Source organism: Chiloscyllium plagiosum, unplaced genomic scaffold, assembly GCF_037043375.1.
Source record: "Chiloscyllium plagiosum isolate Xiang-an unplaced genomic scaffold, Cpla_swu_hap1 HiC_scaffold_1, whole genome shotgun sequence".
NCBI classification, from domain to species: domain Eukaryota; kingdom Metazoa; phylum Chordata; class Chondrichthyes; order Orectolobiformes; family Hemiscylliidae; genus Chiloscyllium; species Chiloscyllium plagiosum.
Window position 1 is genome coordinate 150,147,136 of NW_028270139.1, and position 18,613 is coordinate 150,165,748.

General features: G+C 43.4%; 1 long non-coding RNA gene across 1 annotated transcript in view; it reads right to left on the bottom strand.

Moving 5' to 3' along the window:
* Positions 1 to 5,487: 5,487 nt before the first annotated feature.
* LOC122555239 (uncharacterized) overlaps positions 5,488 to 18,613 on the bottom strand; it is a 48,353-nt gene continuing 35,227 nt past the window's right edge. The window contains exon 3 of the long non-coding RNA XR_006313215.2: positions 5,488 to 9,973. This is a non-coding gene — a long non-coding RNA (uncharacterized LOC122555239). The remainder of the gene's footprint in view (positions 9,974 to 18,613) is intronic.

Below are 18,613 nucleotides of genomic sequence, written 5' to 3' on the forward strand. Positions count from 1 at the left end.
TGATCACATTTAGGAAATGGAGAAATTTAGAACTAAATTCTACTGTTCAAAATGAAAAGAAAGCTATTATTTTAGGTTAAATGGAATACTCTTCACAATCAAATGGTGTTAATTTGCAATCTCTGGAGATGGGCAAGTCCAGCATTTAGAGTCATAGAGTCATAGAGATGTACATCATGGAAACAGACCCTTCGGTCCAACCTGTCCATGCCGACCAGATATCCCAACCCAATCTAGTCCCACCTGCCAGCACCGGCCCATATCCCTCCAAACCCTTCCTATTCATATACCCATCCAAATGCCTCTTAAATGTTACAATTGTACCAGCCTCCACCACATCCTGTGGCAGCTCATTCCATACATGTACCACCCTCTGCGTGAAAAGGTTGCCCCTTAGGTCTCTTTTATATCTTTCCCCTTTCACCCTAAACCTATGCCCTCTAGTTCTGGACTTCCCGATCCCAGGGAAAAGACTTTGTCTATTTATCCTATCCAGGCCCCTCATAATTTTGTGAACCTCTATAAGGTCACTCCTCAGCCTCCGATGCTCCAGGGAAAACAGCCCCAGCCTATTCAGCCTCTCCCTATAGCTCAACTCCTCCAACCCTGGCAACATCCTTGTAAATCTTTTCTGAACCCTTTCATGTTTCACAACATCTTCCCGATAGGAAGGAGACCAGAATTGCACACAATATTCCAACAGTGGCCTAACCAATGTCCTGTACAGCCGCAACATGACCTCCCAATTCCTGTACTCAATACTCTCACCAATAAAGGAAAGCATACCAAATGCCTTCTTTACTATCCTATCTACCTGCGACTCCCTTTCAAGGAGCTATGAACCTGCACTCCAAGGTCTCTTTGTTCAGCAACACTCCCTAAGACCTTACCATTAAGTGTATAAATCCTGCTAAGATTTGCTTTCCCAAAATGCAGCACCTCACATTTATCTGAATTAAACTCCATCTGCCACTTCTCAGCCCATTGGCCGATCTGGTCCAGATCCTATTGTAATCTGAGGTAACCCTCTTCGCTGTCCACTACACCTCCAATTTTGGTGTCATCTGCAAACTTACTAACTGTACCTCTTATGCTCACATGTTATGTAAATGACAAAAAGTAGAGGACCCAGCACCAATCCTTGTGGCACTCCACTGGTCACAGACCTCCAGTCTGAAAAACAACGCCCTCACCACCACCCTCTGTCTTCTACCTTTGAGCCAGTTATTGCCCAATCTGAACAGACATTGAGAAATTGTTGGTGAGTTGCTTTCTTGAAGCATTTCAGTCTGTGTGGCAGAGGTGTGCCTGAAGCATGTTCACAATTCTGACCCAGTGATACTGAATAAAGCTACAAACTATAAAATATTATGCTAGTGAAAAGTACTAGTGGAAAATATATGGATTTAATTATAGAACAAGAGCAAACCTTAGTGGGATTCAAGAGGAAAAAGAAGGAATATTCAACTGGTTAGAAATGTATCAGAATGTGCAGAGTGCATGTGGATTAGTTAAACAAGAGCAATCATTTGTATTTATAAAGCACCCGTTTTAATTTTGCAGAACATACAGAGTTAACACGCAGGACTATTGCCAAATAAAATTTAACAATGAGCTGTTATTTCAGGTAGAAGGCAGGTTCAAAGAAGCATCTCAGGGAATTCCACACCTTGTGACCAAGTCAGCTTCAGTTCAAGTCTGCCAATAGTGGAACAATTATAGTTGCAGAACTGCCCAATTCTTCACCTTGCATAATAAAAGTCATGGGAAATGTAAACTCTCTATGAATACAAACATGAGCTATGCTCTCTCTGAACACTAAATGTTTTGCATGAATTAAATAATCAATGAGAAAGTTGAATTCAGAGAAGTGAAGTTAGCTTGTGGAAGCTGGTGCCTGGAAAGTAATTGAGGGAGATTATACAGTGGAGGGAAGAGATAATTCTGAATTCTTTGGAAAACAAGAGAACTGTGCGAGAGTAAGAGAATAGGTGGCATTGAGGATCTGGTCAGAAGGTGGATGTTAACCTGGGGCTTGCCATTGGCCAGAAATGTAATTGAATCAGCCATTTAAAGAATATGGTTACAAGAAAAAAATTAGTGTTTTGAAATACTGCAGTGAATAACTCACCTCCTGTCTCTCCAATGCCAGCCAACCATCGACAAGGCACAAGTTAGGATTATAGATTGTATAGATTAGATTACGTTACAGTGTGGAAACAGGCCCTTCGGCCCAACAAGTCCACACCGACCCGCCGAAGCGCAACCCACCCATACCCCTACATTTACCCCTTACCTAACACTACGGGCAATTTAGCATGGCCAATTCACCTTATCTGCACATCTTTGGACTGTAGGAGGAAACCGGAGCACCCGGAGGAAACCCACGCAGACACAGGGAGAATGTGCAAACTCCACACAGTCAGTCGCCTGAGGCGGGAATTGAACCCGGGTCTCTGGCGCTGTGAGGCAGCAGTGCTAACCACTGTGCCACCGTGCCACCCATGGTAGAACATTCTTCACTTGCCTGGATGGGTGCACCTCCAGCTGACCAAACCTCCTTCAACAGCACCTTCTACACAAACAATCTCTACCCCCTCAAAGGTCAAAACCAGCAGATAAATTGGATCACCAGCACCTGCATGTTTCCCTCCAAGCCAACTTGCTTTACAAACAGATTGCTATTCCTTCACTGTTACTGAGTCAAAATCCTGGAAGTCACTCTTTAACATCTCCCTGGATGTTCCGACACTACAAGGACTGCAGCAGTTCAAGAAGATAGCTCACCACCACCTTCTCCAAAGTGAATATTGGATGGGCATGAACGTTGGCCTAACCAGCAACAACCACATCTCACAGAAGAATAGGAATACACTTGGATTGAGGGAGACAATGAGAAATATGGTTGGTAGGACTGAAAGATACAGTGAAAAGTGAGGTGATTGGGATTGAGGAATGCAGTGAGAAATGGTGTTGGTGTGGAATGGCGTTTGTGAGGTTGAGGAATAGAATGAGAAGTGGGGTTAGCGGTATTGAGGGATACAGTGGGATAGGATTACTGGGATTGAGGGATACAGTGAGGAATGGGGTTAGCGGTATTGAGGAATACAGTGGGATAGGAATACTGGGATGGAGGGATACAGTGAGGAATGGGGTTTGTGGGATTGAGGGATACAGTGAGATAGGATTACTGGGATTGAGGGATACAGTGAGGAATGGGGTTAGCGGTTTTGAGGGATACAGTGGGATAGGATTACTGGGATTGAGGGATACAGTGAGGAATGGGGTTTGTGGGATTGAGGGATACAGTGGGATAGGATTACGGGATTGAGGGATACAGTGAGGAATGGGGTTTGTGGGATTGAGGGATACAGTCAGATAGGATTACTGGGATTGAGGGATACAGTGAGGAATGGGGTTAGCGGTTTTGAGGGATACAGTGGGATAGGATTACTGGGATTGAGGGATACAGTGAGGAATGGGGTTAGCGGTATTGAGGGATACAGTGGGATAGGATTACTGGGATTGAGGGATACAGTGAGGAATGGGGTTAGCGGTATTGAGGGATACAGTGGGATAGGATTACTGGGATTGAGGGATACAGTGAGGAATGGGGTTAGCGGTATTGAGGGATACAGTGAGATAGGATTACTGGGATTGAGGGATACAGTGAGGAATGGGATTATTGGGATTGAGGGATTCAGTGAGGAATGGGGTTTGTGGGATTGAGGGATACAGTGAGATAGGATTACTGGGATTGAGGGATACAGTGAGATGGGATTATTGGGATTGAGGGATTCAGTGAGGAATGGGGTTTGCGGAGTTAAGGGATACAGTGAGATGGGATTATTGGGATTGAGGGATACAGTGAGGAATGGGGTTTGTGGGGTTGAGGGATACCGTGAGAGGTGAGATTAGTGGGGGTTGAAGAATACAATGGAATGGGATTGGTAGGTTTGGGAGATCAGTGAGAAGTGGTTTTGGTGGGGTTAAGGGATACAGTAAGAAATGGAATAATTCAGTTTGACACAACATGTAAAGACTCTTTTTTTTCCAAGACATAATGAATTATTTTTAATCTAATGTAAGCTTTCCCAAGACTTCAAAACTATAGAACTCTTTCAGCTCCAGCAATCTCGCTGTATTTTTACCACCCACAAACCTGGCAGAATATTTCAACTTGTCATCTACTTTTTGAACTGTTACCTAAGCTGCTCTCTCATTAGGTATCCAATCTGACAGTAAATTAGTAATGTTTTATGGCAGATAGCTTATCCCATGTCAGTAATTGCTGAACAGACTAGTCAGTTTTCAAGATCCATTACTTACTTAACTGGAATAAACCGTAGAACATTATATTAATTAATGGATCTCTCCTTCACAATATAGACTTCTTTGACTCTTTAGTGTAATGTGTCCCAATCCTGCCAGAAAACATCAGTTTTCTTTTCCTTTTCCTTTTTGGAAGAACAACAAAGGATTTAGAGAGTTAGCACTGGTGCAGGAAGAGATTTGAGAATAATCCTTTCATTGACACTCCTCAGCCTCAGTAGAAGTAACTGAGCTCTGTCAGATTGACATATCAAAGACAGCTTCTAATTATGTCCAAAGTTAAAAATCACCCAACACCAGGTTATAGTCCAACAGGTCTAATTGGAAGCACACTAGCTTTCGGAGCGACACTTAGTGGGCAGCACGGTGGCACAGTGGTTAGCACTGCTGCCTCGCAGCGCCAGAGACCCGGGTTCAATTCCCGCCTCAGGCGACTGACTGTGTGGAGTTTGCACGTTCTCCCCGTGTCTGCGTGGGTTTCCTCCGGGTGCTCCGGTTTCCTCCCACACTCCAAAGATGTGCAAGTCAGGTGAATTGGCCATGCTAAATTGCCCGTAGTGTTAGGTAAAGGGGTAAATGTAGGGGTATGGGTGGGTTACGCTTCGGCGGGTCGGTGTGGACTTGTTGGGCCGAAGGGCCTGTTTCCACACTGTAATGTAATCTAATCTAAACTCCTTCATCAGGTGATAGTGGAGAGCTTGATCGTGACACAGAATTTATAGCAAAGATTTACAGTGTGATGTAACTGAAATTATACATTGAAAAATTGATTGTCTGTTAACAATGGTGATAGCTAGACAATATGTTGAAGGTGTTGGCCCCCTGTGTTCTCTGTCTGTGCCATGATGTTTAGATTGATTCTAATCTAAACAGTGAGATAACAGAGTTTTACATGAATTCATGCAGTTTTTGAGCAAAGTACAATGTAACTCTGCAAGTACAAATTCACCCCACAAAATATACGTGTGCATGTGGTCTTTGTGTGTGTGTGTGTCTGTCTGGGGTGGGGGTTGTGAGTGTGAGAAAGTGTGTGTGTGTGTGTATAGTGAGTGCAGAGTGTCTTAAGTCTGTGAGGGGGTGCATGTGTGAGTGTGGGAGTGTGTGTGTCTATAAGTGTGTGTGTGGGTGTCTGTGTGCACGCCTGTGTGTACTTGTGTCCGTGTGTATGTGAGAGTGTGTGTGTGTAGGAATATCTAATTATGTCACTGATGATTTGGACCTAAAGACACAAAATGGTCTTAATCCAAGATCTGGACTCAGTAACTCTTAAAATCCTGTTCTCCCATCAATTACAAACCACTTGTGAGACAAGGGGTCCAGTTAGATTTAAATCTCAAGTAATGATATTAGGTTTTTAATTTAAAAGGATGATATTGAGTCATATCATACCATACACTATCCGTATATCCTTAATTGACACTCTTACATTTGTACAGGTATTCACAAATCCAAAAAGTGGACCACAATCAATTTCATCCCTTTATATTATTGCCACTTTTTTGGTGCTCCTGAACTTTAAATCATTTAACACTGGGAACAATGTCTAATTGTACGCATTCAATCATTTATCTTTTGTTGTATTCATCCATCTCAGTATCACAAGTGAGACCAGCATTTCACTTGAGAAAGTGGGAGAAAGCCATCTTCTCGAACTAATGCAATCCATATGGCATTGATTCACTTTCAGTGCCATTGGAAAGCTCTTTCAGGATCTTGACTCATCAGCAATGAATGTGATGTATTTCAGTTTCAGGATGGTGCATTCCTTGAAGTTGATAAGATTACATTTGATTAAATGTACTAATCTTTTGGCTGTGGTCCATGCCTGATGAGGCTGGCGTTTATTGCTATTCAGCTGAACTGAATGGCCTGCTAGGGCATGTCAGAGGGTAGTTAAACATCCACCACATTGCTATGGAACAGACATCACATGTTGGCCAGACTAGGTAAGGATGGCAGGTTCCCTAAAGGACATTTCCCACCTGAGAGCAGATGTCCATTGCATCTGGGTACAATTTCCCAGGTACCAGGCATTTCCTGATACCATTTACTAGTCATAGAGTCATAGAGGTCTACAGCATGAATCTTCAGTCCAATTTGCCCAGTTTTTACAATTAAACTAGTCTCTTTTGCCTGTGTTTGGCCCATATCCCTGCATAACTATCTCATCCATGTAACTGTCTAAAAGTTTCTTAAATGATAAAACTGCTCACTTCCATCACTACCTCTGGCAGCCCTGAGATTATGGTGGTTCCTCCAATGTCAGTGCACCACTGCCTTCAAAGACCATAAGACCTTGAAGCAGAACTAGGTCATCCAGCCCATCAAGTGTTTCAGCACAGAAGGACATGCCTGCACCAAATCTTTACCATGTGCCAAACCTTACACACCATTTAAATCTTTTTAGCTACTGGACCAACCTCCCCCACCCCGAAACACTCTGCTTTTTTGTACTCCTCTACAGTAAGAGAAAAAAAAGACTTGCATTTGTATGGCACCTTTCATAACCTTAAGACATCGAAAAGCACTTTAAGGCAAAGAAACGTAGTCCTAACTGAACTGGAGGAAATACAACAGCTGCACATTATCACATTGCTGTTTGTGAGAATTTAATGATCAGTTAACTCATGAGTCATTGAGTCATGCAGCATGGAAACAGACCATTCAGCCCACACTGTCCATGTTGACCACTGAACTAGTCCCATTTGCTTGCTTTTGGCCCAAATCCCTTTAAACCTTTCCTATCTATGTATCTGTCCAAATGTCTTTTAAATGTTGTAATTGTACATGCATCTTTCACTTCCTCTGGCAGCTTATTCCATACATGCATCACCATCTATGTGAAAAAGTTGCTGCTCGGGTCCTTTTTAAATCTTTTCCCTCTCATCTTAAATCTATAGTTTTGAACTCTCATACTCTGGGCAAAAAGCCTTGGCAATTCACCTTACCTATGCCCCTCGTGATTTTATAAAACCCTATAAGGCCACCCTTCAGCTTCCTGCACTCCAGGGAGAAAAGTCCTTCCCTGGGGTACTGGAGTCCAGAATTAGAAGGAATAGGTTTAGGGTATGAGGGGAAAGGGACCTAAGGGGTAACTTTTTCACACAGATGGTGGTGCATGTATGGAATGAGTTGCCAGAGGAAGTGGTGGAGGCTAGTATAATTACGACATTTAAAAGGCAGCTGGATGGGTATATGTTTAGGAAGGGTTGAGAGGGATATGGACTAAGTGCTGGCAAATGGAACCTGATTAGACTAAGATATCATGGTTGGCATGGACGAGTTGGACCGAAGGGTCTGTTTCCATGCTGTACATCTCTATGACTGCATCCAGCCTCTCCTTATAATTCAAACCTTCCAGTCCCAGTAACAGCTTTGTAAATCTTTTCTGCACCCTTTCTAGTTTATTAATATCCTTCCCATAGCACGGGGACCAGAGGAATAAACTTTGAACAGGAAATCAGGGAGAACTGCTGTGCTCTTCTTCAAAACAGGGTCTTGTGATACTGCATCTGAGAGGGAAGATAGAATCTCCTTTAAACACAATGTATGACAACACCATAAGCTTTAGATTGCATACACTCATATCTCATGTGGCTCAGCAGCAAATTTTCATCGCACTCTCTTTGTGAAACACTGTGAGATGTTCTATTACGTTAATGACACCACATAAGTGCAAGTTGCGATTGTCATTCCTACAGCATATTGGGGATTCAGCCGTGGAGAATTCAACTTGAGAGAAACTCAGGCTAAACTGAGGTAAAATTTCAAGTGAAAAAAGAACAAAAGAAAGTGCTTTTGAATGTTGAAGACATAAGTTGTAAAGTAACAGAATCGAGGAAAGAAGCCTCTTATTGAAGCGTTCAATAATAATGAAGTGCAGGCACATGTTAATATGTGATCATGGCTGACCAATTGGTTTATTTCTATAAAGCAAAGCACTGAGGATGCTGGGATCTGAGACAAACAAAAAAAAAGAGATTGCTACAGAAACTCAGCGGGTCTGGCAGCACCGGTGAACATTCTGAAGAACTCGTATCGAACTTGCTTCTCTCTTCACAGGTGCTGCCAGGCCTGCTGAGTTTGTACAGCAAGTTCTGCTTGCTAGGTGTTGTGTTAATCGATTGAATTTAGGTGGGCAGTTGTTGACAACAATTGTCACTGGCAATAGTCACTGGCATTCAAAGTTAAAAATAACACACCAGGTTATAGTCCAACAGGTTTAATTGGAAGCACACTAGCTTTCAGAATGCCGCTCTTTCATCAGATGGTTGATGAAGGAGCTGTGCTCCGAAAGCTAGTGCTTCCAATTAAACCTGTTGGACTATAACCTGGTATTGTGTGAGTTTTAACTTTGTCCACCCCAGTCCAACACCGGCATCTCCAAATAATCACTGGCATTCAGTCACTAAACCCAAAAATAAATTAATTGGGTGATGCATTATGCAAAGCTTCTACACTCTATATAAGTGCAGGCATTTCTGTCTTTCCACTTTATTATTTAAATTCTCGATGCTTTTCCAGCTCCACTATTTTTGGTCATACCTTCAACTGCCTTGGCTCTAAGCTCTGTAGCTCCTTTCCCAAATCTCTACCCCACCCTTTTTCCTTCAGACACCCCCAAATGTTGCTTTTCAGGGATATTTGAGTGGAGTTGTATCAGGAACACAGGACGTTACCTTGCAAGAACAACAAGCAATTAGCAAAGAATACTGGAGGGCATGATTAAGGAAGTCTCGGTACAATTGATGAAAGAGACCTGAAAAATTGCATTGCAGTTTTTCTTTAACTTGAGGAAAGAAATACTTGATGTTGGAGATCGCTCAGTGCAGGTCCTTGGGATGATGGTTATTTTATGATGTAAGGCTGAGTTAATTGGGCTTATACGTCCTGGAATTTAGAAGACTTAGAGAAAATCATACTGTAATAGACAAGGTTCTGATGGAGCATATCAAGATAGAGACTGGGGGATTGTTTTCCTTGATCAGAACATGAGAGCACAGTTTCAAAAAGAAAATGATGAGGAGAAATCTCTTCACTCAAAATATTGTGGATTTTGTCCTCCAGAGAGTTGTGGCTGTTCCAATGTTGAATATGTTTAGTTTTCTGCACCATAACGATTCGATGATTCTGTACTGAATGGCAGAACAGGCTTTATCGGCCTATTCCAGCTCCTATTCTCGTATTCTTGTGTTCTTATTAAGGTATTCCTTCTACAACTTTGACCAAGCCTTTAGCTATCTGCCCTAATAATACTTTATGCAGCTTCATGCCCAATCTTGTTTGATAACACTCCCGTGAAACATCTTAGCATATTTTATAGCCTCAAGGATGACAAATAAATGCAAAATATTGTTGTTAAAACCCTGAAAGTGAAATAAAGCAGTTTTATAACATTTCGACCAGTGCAATAGAAAATGCACTTCCATTTGAAGTTTATTGCTGTCAATGAGAGGACAGGCAGTGTAGCACTGTAGCAGAGACAGGATGCTCTTCATTCTTAAGGGGATCAGCAGTGTGGCAGCAGAGGATAGGGAGAAAGCCTTTTGTTATCAGCGAGGGGATCAATGATGTTGCAGTAGAGGAGAAAGAGAGGAAGCCTTTCATCATCCTTGAGAGGGTTTAGCAGTGGAACATCAAACTAGAAAGGGAGAAAAGAAGAGGATTAGTCATATTGACTTAATTTGATTAGGATAATCAAGCCTGGGGAGATAAAAATCATTCAGAGTTTCAGCCTTTGGACTAAGCCTAATAGGGCTTCACATTACTTTGTACTGTGGATGTGTGGTACATAATTAGGCTGAGGATTCCATTTATGGATTAGAACTTCCAAGCTAAAAGATACACGGTTTTCCAGTGTTTAAATTGCTTTAAACCTATAGGTAATTGCCCACAAAGGTGTTGCTTTTTGTTAAGAATGTCTCTCTCAGCAACAGGCCTTTTTAACTAAAGTAACAAATAAATGAAACATCTGTTTTTGTTTTATCAAACCAGACAAACATGTAATAGGTTTAATTCTCTCCACTCCTCCCACCTTGTCATCTCCCACTTCAGACTTGCTCCTGCATGCAATTTTCTTGCAGGTCAGTGATTCTGGGAAGCACTTTGTACTCATTTGTTCATTAAATACTAGAGGATAAATCTTAACATTTTTTTCAATGTGGCTCTTTGAGTATTTGAAGGAATTCTCACCAACAGGCGCAACATGATTTCTCACTGTGTCTTACTGAATGTGCCTCAATCACTACTCCATCACACCCCTATGGTGTCTGTTATGTCCATGATTTCTCACTGTGTCTTACTGAACGTGCCTCAATAACTACTCCATCATACCCCTATGGTGTCTGTTATGTCCATGTGAGGTGATGGCCCAGTGGTATTCTTGCTGGGCTGTTAGTCCAGAGACCCAGGTAATACTCTGGGGACTCAGGTTCAAATCCTGCTACGGGAGATGGTGGAATTTGGATTCAATAAAAATCTCTAAAGTAAGGGTCTAATGATGATTGTCAGGATAATCCCATCTGGTTCACTAATGCCCTTTAGGGAAGCAAACTGCCATCCTTACCTGGCCTGGCCTAGCCTACAGGTGACTCCAGACCCACAGAATGTGGTTGACTCTGAACTGTCCTCTGGGCAATTAGGGATGGGCAATAAATGCTAGCAACAACTTCATCCCATGAATGAAGCAAAAATGAATTCTAGCCACAATTTACCATGCACCATTCCCAGAACAACTCACCTCTCAGTAGATATCTGCCAAAAACCAGTGTCCCTCACATCTGCACCACCTTTGATAGAGTTGTGCGTGCAGAAAAACATCTGGGTTTGCTGCTCACCAGCAGTGAAATGGCACATCAGGCGCACGGTACGTGGACAACACTTGCACGTGTTACCCCATTCTCTTGCCCTGGTTGCTGTTTAACCAGTCTGTAGCTTGGGGCCACCCACCACCTGGAGGAGGAACATCTCATCTTCCACCTTGGGACCCTTCAACCACACAACATCGCCATCAACTTCATCAGTTTCTAAAACTCCCCTCCCCCCCTCACCCCAGATGCAACTCTCAGCACCATCCTCTTGACTTGTCCTACATGTCCATCTTCCCTCCCATCTATCCACTCAATGCTTCACTCTGACCTATCATAATTACCCCCCCACCTACATCCACCCATCGTCTTCCCACCTACCTTCCCCTCAGCTCCACCCCTCTATTTATCTCTCAGCCCCCTTCTCCATCCACATACCTGATGAAGGGCTTATGCCCGAAACGTCTACTTTCCTGCTTCTTGAATGAGCCTGACCTGCTGTGCTTTTCCAGCGCCACATTTTTCGACTCTGACTTCTCTAGCAGTCCTCACTTTCTCCTCTAGTTTTGCCCTGTCCAATAGCCTCTGTTGGTCACTGGTATACAGTGCACAGTGCTCACTCTTTACTATAGCTTGTCATTGTCCAGCAGGGGAACGTCACATACGAAAAGTAATCGGACAATTCCAAGCATGAGCTTTTATTTACAGCTGCCAAAGGGAACACAAACAAAACCAATAGAGGCTGCAGTTCACCCTTGCCATGCAGACTAAAAGCTGGCATTATGATTAAACAGTCCACTATACTGGAACTGGGTGTCAACTACATCCTGCCTGACCTGTACCACCCTGGTAAATGACATCTGTCACGGACAAGGGGAGCTTTCTCCTTCCTGTAGATATCACCTTCCTTCTTGAAAGACTGCTCCTGTTCCTCAATTGCATGGTCAATGTTTTGTGTCATCTGCAAATTTCCCAATCATGCCTCCCACAGTTAAGTCCAGTTCGTTGCTCAATACCACAATCTGCCTGAGACCCAATAAACTGAAGAACACCATTGGAAACCACTTTCCACGTAAAATACTTGCCCATTATACATATAAGTTTATATAAATGGATATAAATATTTATGTTTAAAGGGAAACTCAAACTATGTTCTGCTATATGAGAACTAGTCTGCAAATATCAGAGAGAATGATTCAACCCTTTTAGAACAACAATGACCTTACCAACAATCAAACCTCAAGGAGATCTCACCTTTCTCTCCACACTAAAGCTTCTTGATCATCTGACAGAATTGTAAAAGGCTTTGGAGCATTTTTGTCACAGATTTGGAAACAACTTCAGGGCAAAAATGAGTTTTCCATAAACTCAGCTTCCATCAGTATCTGATTCTAGATTAGAGTGGTGCTGGAAAAGCACAGCAGGTCAGGCAGCAACCGAGGAGCAGGAAAATCGACACTTCAGGCAAAAGCCCCAGAATGTCCATCAGTATCTGGACAGCCTTCTTACACTGTAACACTTCAGCCTCCATCATCTGAAGTGCCCACCGGCTCATATCAACTTGTTGATTTTAACCATGTTTCTGTCTCTCTCTCTCTCTCTGTGTCATTGGACATCTTGCAGCTAGGCAGCAGCCATTTTTCTAACTCAAAAAAGAACACCTTTGACTGTCAAATCCTTGCTCTTTTCTAAGGCTACAAAGCTTCATTAAAAATGAATTTATAGACAAACCTGAGACTTTACAGAACCAAAAATTGCAAAGTAAAAAATGAAACCAGAACTATATCTTCTCTTTCAGCAACATGGGTGGCATGGTGGTTCAGTCGTTAGCACTTTGCCTCACAGCACCAGGGTCCCAGGTTCGATTCCAGCATCAGGCGACTGTCTGTGTGGAGTTAGCACATTCTCCCTGGGTCTGAGTGGGTTTCCTTGCACAGTTTTAGGTGAATTGGCTATGTTAAATTGCCCATAGTGTTCAGGGATGTGTCGGTTAGGCGCAGTAGTTGGGGGTAAATGTAGAGTAATAGGGTAGGGGAGTGGGTCACTCTGTGGAAGGTCGGTGTGGACTTGGGCCAAATGGCCTGTTTCCACACTGTAAGGATTCTATGATCTATGATTAACATGCAAAGCATAGAAATGTAAGTTAAATTAAAGTGCCATCATTTGCTACTTAAAGACTGGGCTGGCTCAGTAGTTAGCACTGCTGCCTCACAGTGCCAGGGGCCCTGGTTTGCTGGTTCGATTCCAGCCCCGGGCGACTGTGTGGAATTTGCACATTCTCCCCGTGTCTGCGTGGGTTTCTTCCGGGTGCTCCGGTTTCCTCCCACAGTCCAAAGATGTGCAGGTTACATGGATTGGCCATGCTAAATTGTCCATAGTGTTCAGGGATGTGTAGGTGTGGTGCATTAGTCAGGGAAAATGTAGGGGAATAGGTCTGGGGGGGTTACTCTTCAGAGGGTTGGTATGGACGTGTTTTCAAGAAAGAGGTAGATATAACTCTTGTGGCCATTGAGACCAAGGGACATAGGGGTGAAGGGCAGGTTTAGGTTATTGATCTCAATGATCAGCCATGGTTATACTGAATGATGGAGCAGGCTTGAGGGGGTGAATGGCCTACTCCTGCTGTTATGTTTCTATGTTTCTTTGCCCCCACAGCTTTCTGTGGTAAGAGGTTCCAAAGACTCACAACCCTCTGAGAGAGCTGTATGACTCGATTATTCCATTAGAAATTCCTCCTCATGTCTGCCTTAAATTGCCACCCTTTAATTCTGAGACTGTGCTCTCTGGTCCTTGCATCTCCCATGAGGGAAAATATCCTTTCAGCATTTATCCTGTCAAACCCCTTTAGGATCCTATGTTTCTAAATTCCCATGTGTAGAGTCCCAACCTATTTAGTAGATTAGCTGTTTATTTGTCATTTCTACTATGTACAACTGATACAGTAAAAATGAGACAGTATTCCTCCAGGACTGAGAATGGCACATAGACAGCACAAACGACACAACGTACAAGGCATAAAGTGCATAAGAATTGCAAAGCACTCAAGTTACAGTATAATAGAAGAACGATTTTTCTAGCAGCAATTCAAAATTGTGCAAAGAATTTCAGATGGGAAAGAGTCCAATCAGACAGTGTTAAGGAGTCTGATGGCTTGGAGGAAGAAACTGTTGCATAGTCTGGCCATGAGAGACTGAATGCTCCGGTATCTTCTGCCAGATGGCAGGAGGGAGATGAGTTTGAGTGAGGGGTGTGTGGGGTCTTCCACAATGCACTTAGCCTTTCAGATGCAGCATGTGGTGTAAATGTCTGTTATGGAGGGAAGAGAGTTGCCGATGATCTTTGCAGCTGTCTCACTATCGATTGTAGGGTCTTACGTGTTCATAGAATCCCGACAGTGTGGAAACAGGCCCTTCAGCCCAACAGGTCCACACTAACCCTCAAAAGAGTAACCCACCCAGACCCATTCCCCTACATTTAACCCCTGACTAATGCACCCAACCTACACATCCCTGAACACTGTGGGGCAACTTCCCTTGGCCAAATCACCTGGCCTGCACATCTTTGGACTGTGGCAGGAAACTCATGCAGACATGGGAAGAATGTGCAAACTTCACATGGACAGTCACCCAAGGATGGAATCAAACCTAGGTTCCTAGTGCTGTGAGACAGCAGTGCTAACCACTGAGCCACAGTGCCATTCACAAAGATCTAAGATGGTACAATTCCTGAACCAGGCAGAGATATAGCAGTTCAGGGTACTCTCAATGAACCCTCTGTGGAATATGTTGAAGATGGGGGAGGTGGGAGGTGGGCTTTCCTCAGCCTGTGCAGAAAGTAGAGATGCTGCTGGGCTTTCTTGGCTATGATGTTGGTGTTGAGTGCCCAGGTGAGATTCTCTGCCAGGTGTACACCAAGAAATTTGTGCTCTTCTCGAGCTCCATGGGAGAGCTGTTGATATCCAGTGGAGAGTGGCCGCTTTGTGCCCTCCTGAAGTCAGCAACCACCTCTTTCATCTTGTCCACTTTCAGAGACAGATTAGTGCACAAGGCAATCACTCTATCCCAATGAACATCCTATGTGTAGTTTCGGTCTCCTTGTTAAAGGATGGATTTAAACGAATTGCAGATGGTTTGGAGGGGGATTACGAGATAAAAAACTGGAATAAGTCGGTTGTTTTATGAGACTAGGATGGTCAGAATGAGCGTGTTTCTACTGGTTTTTTGAAGAGTGAGAGGGGAGGTGACAGATCTGTTATGAGATCCTGAATGATCTTCACTTGAATATGAAAAGGACGTCTGCTTGTGGGTGAGTCCAGTAGTAGGAGGCGCTGTTTGCAGATAATGTTTTCTGGGCAGAAATGAGGATTTTAATTTTCTCTCAGAACCTTGCCTCATTATGTCTTTAAAGCAATGGTATTTTAATTTACATTTTGTTCTTGTCCATCTGGATTGTCCAATGATTGTAGTGAATAAATTAGCAATTAGCAGGGTGAGGACATCCTGTGAACATTTCTATCCTTGTTGATTACCCAGTCCAACTTGTGAGCCCAGAAGACATGGCTGGTGCTCAAAGAACCAAGCCTCCTGCTGAACTCCCCCATATCAGAAATGGAGCAATTTGATCTGTTTATATCATAGCAAAACGTGGCTGAGTCATGGAACATATCAGAGGCTATATGTGTTGACAATATGCCAAGGGAGCGCTGAACATTGTTCTTCAGAAACAGCACTGTCTATACCAAGCTGGTCTAGTGCAACTATACTGGCCATCTGTCTAACCATTCCCAGGTAGACCCTGTCCACAAAAAGTGGTACAAACATAATCAAGCCCATTACCATCCATCGGTTTTACATGTGATCATCAACAAGTGGTGGAAGGTGTCAATGATGTTTGTAAAAGTTCACTCATTGGATGTGGGCGTTGCTGGCTGGGCCAGTATTTATTGCCTAGTCTTAGGGAGGCGATGGCCCAGTGGTATTATCGCGAGACTGTTCATCCAGTGACTTAGGTAATGTTCTAGGAACCTGGGCTCAAATCCTGCCAAGGCAGATAGTGCAGTTTGAATTAAATTTAACAAACCTGCATTTAAGATTCTAACTCATTATCAAGAAAGGCCCATCTGGTTCATTAATGCCCTTTAGGAAAGGAAACTGCCATCCTTACCTGGTCTGGCCTACATGTGATTCCAGACTTTTAACTCCCCACTGGGCAATTAGGGATGGACAATAAATACTGGCCAACCCGACGATGCCCTCAACCCAGGAATGAATTTTTTTAAAAGTTGTCCTTGAGAAAGTGGGGGTAAGCTACCTTCTTGAACCACTGCTGTCGATTTGATGCTACCAGCTGCCATTAACTGACCAGTAGTGTGCTCTCTGATACTCAGCTTGGGTTTCTCCAGGACCACTCAACTCCAGTCCTCGTCACCACGGCGACGTAATCATGATCACAAGCTCCATCAGCAATGATGTGAGACTGACTGCCCTTGGCCTTTCACCAAGTATAGCAGCAAAGATCCTGAGGAAAATTGAAGTTAACAATAATCAATGGAAACTTCTTAGTGGCTGTATTCAAATTTTAACCAAAGGCAAATGATTGCAGTTGCTGGACCTCAATCAGCGCAGCCTTAGGATATTGCTACAGGAGTTCCTCATTGCTGTTAGCTCTAAACCCAAACACTTTCAAACAACTTCATCAATGGTTTAGTGGATAGCATGGTGATTCATTGGTTAGCACTGCTGCCTGATTGCACCAGGGACCCAGCTTCAATTCTACCATCGTGCGACAATATGGAGTTTGCACATACTCCCAGTGTCTGCGTGGTTTTCCTCCCACAGTCCGAAGATGTGCAGGTTAGGTGGATTGGCCGTGCTAAATTGCCCATAATATTCAGGGTATGTGTAGGTTAGGTGGATTCGTCATGGGAAATGCAGGGTTACAGGGATTGGTGAGATGCTCTTCAGAAGCTCGGTGTGGACTTGATGGGCTGATTGGCCTGCTTCCACACTGTTGGGATTCTATGATTTGTAAGGTCAGCAGTGGAGTTGCTCGAATGATTGCACAATGTCCATTTCTAATCAAAATTCATTATTATAAAGTATCCCTGCCTTCAGGCAGCACAAGACATTCAGGCTTAGCCTCGTGTGTTGCAAATAAATGGCTGTGCCACACAAGTGCTAAATGATAGCTATTATCAGTGACTTCCTTCATTCCTCCACTGACACCCAAGTCTTCAGTTATGTAGTTATTTAGCTCTGTGAGACCTCCCTGAGACAGGTGTACAATTGGAAAATAACATTCAACATAAGGTCAGTGCAAGACAGTGCATTTTTGTAGGAAAAATACAATGGGGTAGTGAATTCCATTGTATTCTGAGGAACAGTAGGCCTGACTGCATGGGACAGCCAATGGATCCTATTCTACAGCATGAGGCTGTGGATCTACTTATCCTGCTAGCATCTATGGATCCTATTACACCATATTTATCCCATGTATTCATAACAGTGTGTGGATCATATCACATTATGAGGGGCAGTGGATACATGGTACTATGAAGAACAGTGTAAGTCCATCCATTAGGGAATGCAGAACTCATGATACTATAACGTGCAGTGGAACCCATTTCACCATAAGGGGCTGTGGATTACATTGCGACGTAAGTGGCTCATTGCGGACTGTTTAACTAGTGATGATGCATCTTGCTGCTGTGTGTATGAACATTTAACCTGTAGATGCTGACACTATAACAGAAGTGAGCAGTCCATGCTGCTAAAGGATTATCACTGCAGTTCCACAGCTCTGAGTGGAATGGAAGCCTCTAATCCTGTTTGTGGCAAAGGGATTAAGGAAGGCAGACTGCACTTTGAGGAAACTCAATATCACTATCTCCCCGAAGCTAAACTAATTTTCTTTATCCTTTGCAGTGTGTTTTTTAAAATACCATTCACATTCCCTGCCCCTCGCCGGAACTACTGACCTTAATTTCCAAAGACACAAGACTGAACTCGATGCTGTTTCCTTAAACCTGGAGATTATCAAGATATCAATAGTTGAGAGGGCATGTCATGCCAACTCACTGCTGGCAATACACTCATTCCCATTCATGCATAGACTCCATATAGGTGTGAATGAGTTCCATCAGTTGGTCCTGGCCAATGCATGTAATGGGAGATCAAGTAAAAGGATCAGACAAAGAGCCCAAGCCAATTGCGGCACTACCTGTGATGATATTACCTCACAAGTCAGAAGTTCGAAATTGCCAGAGGTTTTGGCTATGGCTCTGAAGCAAAGAAGGAGACATGAGGCCGTGTGATTCAAGGCTTGGTCAATTGGGTAAGGAGTGAGAGTTGGGCAGGCAAAGAGCTTTATGAAGGAGTTTAGGTTCTCGATGGAGACAGATGGCATGGGGGATGAACAAGAGGGCAGAGGTGAAGGAGTTCTCAGAGGCTTGTCGTAACTGGAGTGACTTAGATTTC